At 36.4% G+C, this 13793-nt stretch overlaps 2 protein-coding genes across 6 annotated transcripts in view; one reads left to right on the plus strand and one right to left on the minus strand.

Moving 5' to 3' along the window:
* Fife (regulating synaptic membrane exocytosis protein fife) overlaps positions 1-10163 on the minus strand; it is a 261312-nt gene extending 251149 nt beyond the window's left edge. For all 5 annotated transcript variants that reach the window (XR_012462484.1, XM_074141668.1, XM_074141641.1 and 2 more), the window contains exon 1: positions 10091-10163. The gene's annotated coding sequence lies outside the window, so the exon portion shown is untranslated. The remainder of the gene's footprint in view (positions 1-10090) is intronic.
* The window catches only part of LOC141461062 (odorant receptor 67c-like), a 58214-nt gene that overhangs the window by 21436 nt on the left and 22985 nt on the right, over positions 1-13793 (plus strand). The gene's annotated exons all lie outside the window — the stretch shown is intronic.

Raw genomic sequence — 13793 nt, forward strand, 5'->3', positions numbered from 1 at the left:
TAAAAACTTGTATTATTCCATCACAAGATTCACATTGGGAATTGAGAAAAGAATTCTTAGATTAGGTTTAATTAGTTAAAATTAGATCAACTGGGTATTTGATAAATGGAGAACACCTGGCAAAGTTGTAAAGATTCTCTCTCAATGTGTATTTAGTGGGCTGAATTGGCTTAATTACCTTGCAGTACATTCCAGAACTCTAATGTTCCCTCTAACTAGGTTTATTTCAAAAGTTCATTTTGTACAATAACCTTTAAGTAAAGTTAAGAATAATTTTTTATTCAGGACGCAATTTATTGTGGATTTGATTAAAGGAAACAACATTTTGCTATAATTATTTTTTCCAAATTCAACAATCGTCAACAATGTTGATATTTTAAAAATTGGAAGATGCACTTTTTCTCGAGTTGTAGTTTAGTTTCATTGCTCATGTATGTAGGTTCCAGAGAACGATATAGAGTACCTGATCTTCCCTATCAAAGATATCAGGTTAACGTTTGAGAAAATGTTTTGACTAAATCTTAATTAATCCTATTCTTAAGAATTTTAAGAAATTCAGATGTGAGATAAGTTTGAGATTAAGAAGGCAGCTGTGACAGTAAGCAGAATGGCTCCATAGTGGACAATCTGAATTTTATATTAGTGTTGGAAGCCTCAAGTGTTTTCCCCTTCTGGGACTTGTTACTTTTCTTAAAGTAGTTTATAAATTAGTGATCTTCCAAAGAAGGATTTCGATATAAATCTGTAAGTTCCATTTGTTTAAACATGTTATAAGTATACAAAGAAGTAGGAAACAATAAAACTGAAGGTTATGTTGCACTTTTGTGCATTCACTTCGTGAATCAATATTTTTTAGTAAGTCCACTATCCAAACTGGCAGAAGCTGGAAACTAAGGTTTATAAGAGATGAGAGTTTAATACAAGTATTTAGAACGGCACACTTCTAGGATTCTTAGATACAATAAGTCTCTCTAACCCAGGGGTGTCAAACTGGCGGACCCTGAGGTAACTTCTTGTGGCCCATGATGTACTAAAACAAAATGAAAATAGAAAAAATTGTTATGAAGAAAATAGCGCTAATTGGAGTTAGAAGCAACAACGTACTAACCATTCACTCGTTAATCCTTTAACTACTGAAGACGAGTGTACACGTGCCCCAGGGCCTTACCTTGGGGCCAGTGGGCCTACATAAAGCGGTGACTACTTCCGGCAATGTTTAAAAGCGATATGTCTGCCCCACTCTCAGTGGTATTCTAGAATGATTCGGTTTTTTTAAAAGGACGAAGTAGGAATTCCCAAAAATATATTTTTATTTAGGTGAAAAATATCCAAAAATGTTTGCTGTACAAATTTTATATTATTTTAGTAGTGTGTCTTTGTGTGAGCAACTATTTCCGTGTATGAAATTAAATGAAACGGCATACAGATCAAGATTGACTGGATAAACATCTATCTACCTTAATGAAGATTGTTCTCTGTCTCCAGATCCAGATATTGGAAAACTAGGAAAAATTTGTAAATATGAATTGGCCGGCGTGAATCTGTTGCAACAAGTGGCCCGTGATTAAATTAATCTAACACCCCTGCCTTAACCTATTCAAGCAATGTGATTAAAAAATGTATGACACTCCCATATCTATGTAACTTTTCATTTACTTTACCGATTACCAGAACTCGAAATAATAGGGAAAATCTCGATCTAATATTTGCCGGCCTTGTGTTCTCTCACACGTTGAACGTACCGTAAAGAAATAGTGTGGCCTGTGAAGCTATTTTGTCCAAAACAAATCCAATGAAATTCCAAAACAGAAGATTCAAAATTTTAGAGAAGTTCACATATTTTTGGTGCAAAACCTAATATTTCAAAATTTATGTTTACATCCATAAAGTACAAAAAACTTATAAATTTGATGGAAATAGATTCATTTCCACAGTTGGAAAAAAAGGAAGAAGTGGCATTGATTCAACAAGTCCATTTGCCGCTGAAATGGTCCTAGTACGAAATGTCACTGTTGAAGAGACAAGGGTCATGTTACTCAACAGGGTCAGTATTTTAATGAACATTGATTTTCTGTTTTAGTGACGTAGCTAATATCAGCATCCATTTGAATAAATGTCTCGTTCTCACATTACTCATTCTTTCCTTTACACCACTTGAAAGTTCATTTTTTCTCAACAATGGTGCAATTTCAAATGTAAAATAAAGAAAAGAAGACTGAACTTAAGAAAGGAACAAAAGATTAAATTAAAATGTAGCACTAAATAAAAAGAAAAAAATCCACAAAATACTGAAACCTTAGAATCGAAAGAATGAGTCACTAATGAATGCCAGTAGCTTGTTCATTCATTTTTTCAGCATTCAACTGAAAACTACTTTTATTCGGACAACACTCGCTTCAGCCATTTCGTAGAGTTACAATATAATTATCCACATATATTTCATTCGGTTACCAGGTTTTTTTTAACAAAATTAGAAATAGAGTTTCATAAAGATTCAGGAAAATGTGTGAAACAGATCTAAATTTAAATTGCGGCGATATTAGTTATATTTAAAATATGGAATGAATTAAAATGGCGCTGCCCAATATTATTATTTCTAAATCTTAGTCATTGGTTACAAACTATTTTGTGCTAGTGAAGGCGCCCGTTCCGCCATTGATTTTGGCAGAGTTCTTTGGTCAATTTAAAAAAACTTATTCGATTTTTAGGTTGTTATTTTTGGCAAAATTATGCATGAAGTGCAAGAGTAAGAATACTAATTTGACGGAGAAGTAGAAGATATGTAGTCGCTTGATATCGCCAGGTGTTACAAAGAAGGTACAATATGTGCCGCCTAACTTGGCAAATATAGTTTGTAGAATTTAGAATTATCTAAATTCAAATTAAATCAATAATTCTTTATTAGATACTATCCTAAATTACATTTTCCTTGCTTAAAATAATGTCAAAGTCGTTTTATGTATGCAAGTTCGTAATTGAGTGCATTTCGATTTGCATGCTTCAAAAGAACCTTCATAAATAACTTCTGAAAACAGGTTTCACAACTTCGTTTATGTGCTTAAGTCGATAGCAGAGCTAGCAATGAAATATGAATGTATTTAAAAGCTATAGCCGAATTAGAATGAATGGAAGAAAATGCTTAGAGAAGGATTACGTGATTTTAATTTTGGTTAAGCTCGTAGAAGGATGGCAGGAGCACAGAGTGCTGCTCCATCCATGATGTGCTGCTCCATCCATTAGCAGTAGTTTATGTAAATATCGGTATATAGTAGAATGATGAATGTGTGAAGCGAATGTATTTGTAGATAAGAATGGAGAGAGTGATATTCTAGTGATAAGCACCTAGACGATGCTGGCTGTAAGGCGGAAGCCAATGCCAAAAAATAAAAATAAAAATAAAAACTTCGTTTATTAACCATCTGTGGTGAAGTGAATGAAGTTTTCGTCACTAGATAGTTCGTCTCTTTTAATAACATTAGCTATTTGAAAATAGTTCTTAGACTAAATAGTGTAAGCGTTTTTAGTTTTAATGAAAATAAGGCAAAGCGTTGACATGTGAACTATGACCTGTCGTCTTCTGTATCTAAGTAGTACTGACTCTTCTGCCCACCTCTGGCAGGAATATGTCTTTGACCCTAAGCCAGATCCAAGCCCTTACAGATACGACAATGAAAAAAAAATAACACTTTTATGTTCTTTTGCTGGAGCACTGGTTATGTAAAAAGGCTAAAGTTAATTTTGTTCGGCCTCACTGGCATTTCTCAACAGTCTGCGTGTGTTCTATGAAGTAACCCGCTGGGTTACCATTGCGATAGAGAACCCAGAAAGTGAGCTGCAAAAATTAGCGTCAAAATTTCTTCTTCTTTTTGTGCTTTCGTTCTGTGTCATCTTCGTTTTTTGGGAAGCTCAGCTTCTTGTATTATCATTCTAAGGCACAACCTAATGGATCTTAGCTCACGTACGTCATTGATACCCCTCAAAACATCCTACAGAAGTTCTTTTTAGCTTTGCGAACGTAAAAATTATGTTACGAGCCATATAAATGAGCAATTTAATATTATAACATACCTAAAGCATGTAAAACAAAACTTGAAGCAGTAGAATAACGTTATAAAAAGTGATTGCATTTAAAGAATTTAATAGAATGGGAATTTTAAAATAAATTGAAATACATTTGTTTTGAAATAAATTGAAATTGGATTTTAACTACGTTACTCCCTCTTTGAGCACCATTCGTCAGCAGATTCGGATTTCCTCTTCAATAAATTGATCGTTATTTTATTAATTTCTGTGTGAATAAATCCATATCTCTTAATAAAGATAATTAATTATAAATTTAAAAAATAAAAGCACAACGTTTATTTTAAAAACTATTTTCGAATAGAATCAGTAAACAACAATATAAACACCGATATTACTATTGATGGAGTTTACTGATGCTTCAGATTTGGTCTAGTGGTCAAGAGCGTGGCTTTGTAAGCGGGAGATTCCCAGTTCGAATCCCCGAATGACTACTTTCTATTTGTTAGGCAAAATTGTTTATAGTAAAGCTTCCGCCCCCCGTCCACGACACTTTATTGTTAGTTGGACTTCAGAAGTTTCATAAATTCGCAGTAAGCGATTGGTATTAATTTTTAATTCATGGTTTTACTGCAATATTTAATTATACATCTGGGAATATGAACGCCGACTCAAAGGAAGAATAGTGAAAACAAGTTGTAGGGATCATTAATTAATCTCAGAAAGCTTTTCAATCGTACTGCTTCCTTACTGTATTCTGTAGAACGACACAGGGAACTTGACACTACCAACTGACCACAATCGACCTAGACACGGACTGAATCTACCCTTATAGAAAGTAAGCTAGACTTAAACTAACGACAAGAAGGGCTGCTACCTTCGGTACAGAGTAATTTATAGAAGAGAAGCTAACTGCGAGAACATCAATCAGTTTACAATACCTCAAGTTCTGCAAGTTGTCATTGTGTGGCTCTACCGTTTAACCATCTCTGTCTCTCCCGCCTCTAGTGAGTGCCTGATAAATCTGAGATTGTGAATTCTATTCAAGGTTCTTGAGAATCTACTCTCAACTCTCTCTCAGATCATTATAGTCAACACAAATCATTCTTCCTCAGCTGGGTAAACCTCATCCATTGATAGAAGTGAGTGGGCGAAGACATATTTTGGAGCATTCTTATGTAGAAATACATTCACTGCTCATCTGCAATGGTTACATTACTCGAGTTTGCGTCACCATATTTAAATGAATCTGTATATTTGCTCATAAAGTAGTAATAAAATGGTAACAATAATAATCATCATAATAAACGTTTTATTTTAATTAAATTATTCTGTTCACAATATACAGGGTGATCCATTTAAAAAGCACCAATCGCTAATAACTTTTTAGGAAAAAGGAACTTCGAAAAAAACCCAAGAAGTAAACTATATGTATTTTTTTGTTTAGTTTACAAATTTTCCACCCCCGATGCTGTATCTTTATTTTTGGCGGAGTTACAGCCAAAAACCCGATTTGGGTTTTCATAAGGACCACTGGTTTTGACAATGGTTATGAAAACTACATAAAAAACTGTGAAAAGTGACGTTAATCCCGTTTCGATATCCCTAATGTTAGTCGAGATATTTAAGATCAAAGTTACAATTTTTTCTACTCGTGAACGGTTTTCGATATTAATTTTCCACCAGAAATACACGTTTTGGGAGGTCCTCTGACTGCAAAAAATGTTATTTTTGACGCAAAGAACAAAAATAATAATAATTGAAGATTTTATAGAATGTAGAGTAATGTAATGGTTATGGGTGAATCAGGATAAATTTGTTTTATTATCAAATAAAAGCAATCATCACATCATGTTAATGTACCCCGTATCTTCTTGACCTATGATTGCGGTAAGAATATCTTGCCAGGGATGGGCGGGTGTTGGTCTAGTTTCTAGCTAGAAACTCTAAATCGCGGAGAATTCACTCTTAATAAAAAGTTCTGGTCGCCAGGACGTAGCCAAAAAAAAGATAGAGACTTCGACATTCATTAAATTATCAAGAATTCTATTAGTAAATAATTCTAACTCGTGGAGTGTTTCGTATTATTCTGAAAGAAGAAGCAGAAATTTGCTCTAACAATAACCCATTGATTATTTAATAAGATTTCCTAAGAAGAGCACAATAGCCCATTATGACGTTGAGTGCATTACTGTTAGCCAAGGCTGCCATTTTAGATGAACAGTCCACAACGAAAGGACAAAATAAATGTTAGGTTAGAACATATAGAATACTTCAGGTTCTTAAGTATCATCCTTAAATAAATATAATTCACAGATTATCATTTATTATTTGTCTGTAGGGAGGGACGGATTATGTTAACCAAAGCCAACGTGGGGCCGGATTATAAATATATTGATTTTATTAAAAATAATAATTATTAATTCTAAAATAGAAGTTTAATAAGTCATAATCATAATTTATTAAAGTATCGGCATATTTATACATATAACATCGTTCAAAATTGTCTACGGGGAAATTTAATAAGTCAAATTATAAATAATCTGTTAATAGAAAATTACTGAAAAGTTATTAAATGAGAGCACATGTTAGAATAGATTAATTTTTACTGCATAATGCTTATTAATTAAGTTTAATTTTTGTTTAAATTACATGAATCTATTCAAAAATAAATTTTAATTAAATCAATTGAACGTTATGACTGAATTACTCTTGCTAATATCCAAAGTAGGGCAAAATCTTATTTTTAATATCGTAAAACCGTTTTCTTCTTGCGGATCCTGGTGCAATTTCAATTTTGACAAAATTGATCCAAATGGTTCGTTCACATCGCATTAAGACAGATTTTGTGTTAGGTTAAGACAGATTAATTTCAAAGTTCAGTTAAATCCAAACTCATGGATTCCTGGAGAATCTCTTTAGGAATCTTTTAAATTGTTGGTTAATCCATAAGCAGGAAGTAAGGTTTTAAGCCAAGTTGGAGATAATGGGTTGGTTTGAAGATTAGAAACCTAATTAGTAAGTTTGCAGTTCTGATATTCTTCAAAATTGGAATGTTAGACTTGCTCGCAGTGTTTAGAAAAACTTCGATATATCTAAAAAAATTTAGATCGTCCGGAGCAGATCATTCTGAAAAGAAGCAATTATTTATTTATTTTTTTAATAATATTGCAAAACTAGAACTAGTAATGGGTAATTTGGTCGTTAAGCCCCATCTGGAAAATTGGCGATTACTTACTTTACTAGAAATGGTGTAACAACGCAGTATTAAAATCAGAGAGATGTCGTTGAATGTGTCATAAATGTGATCCGGTAACGTCACAAAGCGGAAGAGAACAAAAGAATCAGCCAGTTCAATAAAATTTATCGTTTAATAAATTAATAATATAGAAATAAACTTCATTGCACTAATTTTAAAGAAATCACTGTACAAAAAATATATTAATTAATGTATATTATTACTTTTTAGTATCGATTGGATAATTTTTTAAAAGATTCGAAATATATCTTTGCTAAGAGTACTTAATTTGACTTTAACTTTGGAATCAATACTTCATAGTTATAAAAGATATTTAAGAACAAACCTTTGAAAAGTAATTAAACTTTTCTTTAAATTCTACTAAGCTGAAAGTATAAGAACCTTGGTGGTGTCTTAATATTAATTTAAATTATCTTTTTAATTTCTTCACTTACAAAGTTCTCTGCAAATTTGCGTAATTGGCCTAAGGTGTTGCCTAAATTGTGTACTGTGTAAATGGTCTACTTTCTATATTCTTTCTCTCGGTAAAATGAATTTATATTCAATCTTCAATTATCTGCATTTAACAGTGCTAATTAATATTTTATTAAATGCAACATCATTGGTGAGAGCAGGATCCAAATATTATAAAACTTTTGGGTGGTAAAAGTCTCTTCTTTCAAAATATTGTCGCAGAAAACTTCCTTGGTTGTCGAAATTATTTTAGGTAGATTCTGAATTCTAGAAAAAAGTATTATTTTTTTTAAAGTTGATGAATTTAGCTTTAATCTCATAGTATAAAGAAATAACTTTTTATCTGGTTGCTGAAGGACATTTGCAAAAAGGTAAGAGACAACGGAAGCTGGCACAATATGGGTCAAACCTCTTTTTGGGCCTTTTCAACATATAATAGAAGACCGTCCTCCATGCGCAAGAACCTTGAAATGGCCCAATTATTTTACATATTTGTTGTTGTTGTGTCCCCATTAAAATAAGGCTATAAACATGATTGTACTGTGCGATGGAACCTTCCGAAGACAAGCAGTGGTTAACAATGGCAAATTATAGGAATATTTCCAATTAAAAGCTTGACTTTAGCTTCTTTTAGCCTTAGTAAAAACGTTTTCAGTTGAATGCGCATGCTCAAATGGCTGAGATGGCATAAACCTTAGATCTTACCCAGTTCGTTATTATACACAGAACGAATAATTCAAAATTTATTTATCGCACTTCTAAATTAGTTGTTAGAAACTAATAAAATGACTTTATTTTCGTTGGAAAATTATTTAAACGAGCTCAGACTTGTTTTTATTCTAAAAAGCCACCTACCGGTTAAATTTGATTCGAGGCAGTTTTCAAAGTTTGTTGAAAAATGGCGCAATTCCATTTCTGGAAGGCGTACTATCTGTTTTTTTTCAAATTCAGGAACGTTGTGAAGGTTTTGTAAGATCTTCTAAAGATGCCTACCATTTACGTAGTCAATTCCAGTTTGCTATCGTGCGAGAATTTTAAATGAAACTCTTAGAATTTTATTTACTCACTACAGTAAACAAATTTGTTTTGTATTAAATATTTATTAGTGGAATATTCACTGTCAATAGAAACAAATAACTAATATAATCAGTATAATAAATCAATAAACCCTTAAAATAATTTATTAGTATGATTATATAGAACATATCTGTATCAATTTAACTGCATTTACTACAGATTATGGATTATTAGTCGTCTTATGGGTTTAAAGAAATAATTTAATTCTATAATTACATATATAGTGTGATGGATCTCGCGATAAAATCCACCGTTTAACAATTTCTCTATAAGCTATTATTTTCACATTTAAAAAGCTATTTGTTTTAATTATTATTTTCACGTTTAAATTCAAATCAATTAAATAAACAAAAAATAAAAATAAAACGAAATATATGGTAATAAGAAATAAATTTTAGAGTTAGTTAGAGCTACTTTAATGGATTCAATAAATCCAGAATGTTCCCTTCCACTCATTCATTTATTTTATTAGGATTGGAGGCGGAAATACGTTTCCATTCAATGTTGAGAATCATTAATAAAATGAAAAGGGTTAATAGGTTTAGGAAACACTCTCACAATTGAAATAAAGTCACTGTGGTGATCGTATGTTCGATTATTAGTAGCGAACACAATTTAAAAACATCTGGTTAATTATTTAAACTAGAGTGTTCGAGTTTTAATACAGCCGACTGAAAAAAAACAAACAATCAAGTGAGTTTTTCCGTTTTCCAAATAAAATAAAAATGATCCTTGCTAACTATTTAAATGAAAAGAGTGGCTTAGAAGACCTAAAATATTTATGTACTTCCATACATTGATCTAATCATGAAAAATTTATTTATGAATGCAGAGTAGAAAAAAAGGACATTCTCAAAATACTTGAAGAAATATTAATAATAATATTATCATAGTTATTTCTAGATGTTCATATACAGAGAGAAATTTTTGTTTGACGAAATAGTGGATGAGGGAAGAAGAAAGCCAAAGATGGCGGCGCTGCCAACTAGACCCCGCACCACCTGTAGCACATTCTGCCCTCTTTAAACGCTTCCTGGTTTTCCGCTGCTTTTCCTAATTAACTCGTCCACCAATTTTTAATTATCGCAATTAGTTTTTTCTCCTTTAATTCATCATTACCTACTTGATTAATAATACTAAAATAGAGCAGAATGTGAAAACAAGTTTTTTCTTATTCACATTTTATTGGTTACAAATTATTTTTTCATAATTCTTGTATATATTTTCTCATTTTTCATATTCTCTTATTAAAATTTTATTTTTATTGTTTTATATACATACCGCATGATGTTAGACCGGTCCTGTCTGCACTGTACAAACTCGATTCAGAGACTAGAATTCACCCGGGGGTGGCAAGCTTAGCGAGGGACGGCAGGTACGATTATTACCGATTACATACGAATCAGCACGACCATTTATTATTATTATTATTATTTTTATGAACAAAAATATGTTAAATTTTTAACATATTTAAATAAAGATATTAATAAGATCATTTGGTTTTACCGAGGAGAATAATTTCTAATTAATCTATTCCTCGTTTCAAAAAAAAGAGCACACTTTGGGTACTTTTGGTTCTCTAATGTAATTAAAATCTAAACCACTCATTTTATAACAAAAACATTGATGTTATCATCAAGCGTACAAAGTTGCTTGCAAAAAAAGTTAAACCCATTCTTAGTTCTCCTTAATCTTGAGCAGAAGAAAGAGCTGGATTCAGTGTAAAGGGAGAGCATTTAATTTGTAAATAATAATTGAATAATTAGTAGGAAAAAATGCAATTGTTAAGTTAAACTGCTGACGGCACGGCTGGTAGCGGCCGAGAGCAATGTACCGCGTGAGAGAGAGAGAGAGAATAGCGAGCGCGTGGTGTATAGTGTATAGACACCGGCAGAGTTAGTTAGAGTGTGTGAGAGGAAACAAGTGTTATGCGTTTGATGGGATTGTTTTGCTGTGAGTATTGAACATAAATTTTTACGCATTGCTTCCGGCCGAGGCTAACTGTTGCCGTAGTGAGGGAGGAGTACATTTGCTAGAGTGTAAATTAACAAAAGATAACCGATAGTATTAATAATAATAATAATAATAATAATAATAATAATAATAATAATAATAATAACAACAGTAATAATAATGGAATGTTTGAGAATAAGGGCCCAACTTTGTTGATTTAATTTGTAATTTGCCTATTTAATCTTACTTTATGTTATCTTATAGTTTCTTCAGTTTCGTTTATATTTCTATTGTTAATTATGTTTTTGGAAGTATTAGTTTGGTTTTGTATCAATGAGCTCAACTCTTTGTATGCGATTTTCTAATTGGTGTATTGGGACCAACAATAAATCAGTGTATTCATAGCCTGACGAGTTATTTGTACCCCCTGCTGAGCGAGCGAAATTCCCCTTGCCCTGATCGCCCTTAACAGCCCTCGGTCACAATTCTGGTGTCAGAAGTGGGATCTCTATGCCACTAACGGACCCTACCATGGAGGCTCTGAGGAGGGAGGTGGAGGAATTACGCCGAGCCAATCGTGAGTTACAGACCCTAGATGAGGAACGTTTACGCATGGAGGGGGAGTTAACCACGTTGAGGACAATGGTAGGCACGGATGGCCCTTCCTTAGCGAGCGAGCGTGAATCGACTGGTCATTCCGGGCGGAGGGAGATGGGCTTACAAGCCTTGATCAAGCCATGGTCGGGGGAAACCGGGGCGCCCCCAGCGAAGGACTTCCTGAACGAGATAGAGATGGTGGCGGAGAGTGGTGCCTGGACAGACCACGATAAGAGGCTGATCTGTAAGCTAAAGACGACAGGCGCAGCTGCTGTGTTTGTGTCGAGCCACCCTATATTTTCCGCTGCGGTGTCCTCCTTTGAGGACTACAAGAGAGCCATCCTGGAAAGATTCCAGGACCACCGTACCCCTGAGCAAAACTTACTCGCGCTCAACTCAGTGTCCCAGCGTCGTGGGGAGGGTGTCCGAGAGTTTGCGGATCGCTGTAGGCAATTGGGGGAGTTTGCTACTTCTCACTCGGGGAGCGGGGAGCAGAAGCAGTGGGAGCGCAATTTCATGGAGCGAGTGGTCCTCGCTGCGTTCATCCAGGGCCTCGCGGGTGAGCCGGGACGCCAGTTACGCTTTCATCCCCCCACAGGCTTGGCGGAAGCTGTGAAGAGAGCGCATCTGGTTGAAGAGGCGGAAAGCGGGCCCGGCATTGCTAGATTCACCCTGGAGAGGGGGATATATGCCATAGCAAGAAACGCGGATAGTAGCTATGGGCGCCGGGGGAGATGTTTCAACTGTGCACAAGAGGGGCATTTTGCGCGGGAGTGCCCCCGCCCCTACCAGTCGCCCCCTCGTGAGTGGAAAAGCTCGAGTATTAGGGATAGGGTGAGAGAACCACGGGCGAGGGGTGTGAAATGTTATACCTGCGGGGAATTGGGGCACATCTGTAGGATGTGCCCGAAGAGAGCTACACCTGGATCCGTGAGACCAGACTATGCTGTTAGGGAATCCAACTATTTGGAGGCTGCCCCAAAATCCCTCCTCCCGCAGTCAGCCCCACCTGCGGGAGGGATGCCACCACGGGGCCAAGATACAGGATTATAAACGTTGCCACTCCCAGCTCCAGATTCATCAGGATCCCGGTGAAGCTCTCAGGAGAGACCAGGACCTTGCTCGTGGATACGGGGGCGGGTGTTTCCATCTTGCGGCAACCAGTACCGGGGGTTCCGTTGTTAGAGAGTGGGGTGGTAGCGCGGGGTGTGACGGGTAGCCCCGTTGGAATCAAGGGAAGCGAGTGGGTCGGCGTTTGCCAAGAGAGTGGCGGGGTTCCCAGAGCCCGTGAAGGATTGGGAAAGCTCCTTGGGGACAAGTTAGGCCATTTACGGGGGGAGGAACGAGACCTCTTGGCTACTGTTCTATCCCAGTACGAGGATGTTTTTCAGGACCCGGACACATCCTCGCTAGGGTGTACTTCCCAAATCAAACACACCATTAATACGGGAAATGCGACCCCTATTGCGAAGCGCCCTTACCGGGTGCCATACCACCAACGTGAAACTATGAAGGAGCTGGTTGACGACATGCTGACGAAAGGCGTAATTGAACCGTCTGACAGTCCATGGTCGGCACCAGTGGTGTTGGTACGGAAAAAGACCTCCGATGGATCGGTGAAGTACCGGTTTTGTACCGATTTCCGGGCGTTGAACGCTGTAACGAAGGTTCCGGTTTATCCGCTACCAAATATCAATGAGACGCTAGAAAGTCTGGGAAGGAGCCGCTATTTCAGCACCTTGGATCTGGCCTCGGGCTATCACCAGATCGAAATAGCTACGGAGGACCAGGCAAAAACCGGATTTTCCACACCCGAGGGGCATTATCAGTACCGTCGGATGGCTTTCGGCCTGGCGGGGGCTCCTGCTACGTTCCAGTTACTGATGGACCGGCTATTAGCGGACCTTAAAGGAGTAACATGCTTTGTATATCTGGATGATGTGATCATCCATAGCGCGACGATCGAAGAACATGCCGAGAGACTAAGTGGGGTGTTGAGCAAACTGAGAGAAGCGCACCTAGTGGTTAACCTCGCCAAGTGCCAATTCGCTACGGAAAGGGTTTGCTACTTAGGGCACGTTGTGAGTCGGAGGGGAGTTCAAGTGGATCCTGAGAAAGTAACTGCTGTGGAGGACTTTCCCCCTCCTGGCAATGTTAGAGAGCTACGCTCGTTTCTAGGGCTAGTAGGTTACTACCGGAGGTATATCTCAGGGTTTGCGGAAAAAGCCCGACCCCTAACTTATCTGACACGCCTAGACCAGCGGTTCCAGTGGGGAGAGGCAGAGGAACAAGCCTTTCAGGGCTTAAAGGATGAGCTATGCAGCGATTCGGTGTTAGCATATCCAGATTTCTCACTACCCTTCATTTTAGCTACTGACGCTTCAGGAGTTGCCCTCGGGGCGGTACTGTCTCAGCTACAAGACGGGGCGGAACG

Source organism: Rhodnius prolixus, unplaced genomic scaffold (genome assembly GCF_049639745.1).
Source record: "Rhodnius prolixus isolate KJV_2025 unplaced genomic scaffold, Rpr scaffold_1, whole genome shotgun sequence".
In the NCBI taxonomy this organism is placed as follows: Eukaryota; Metazoa; Arthropoda; class Insecta; order Hemiptera; family Reduviidae; genus Rhodnius; species Rhodnius prolixus.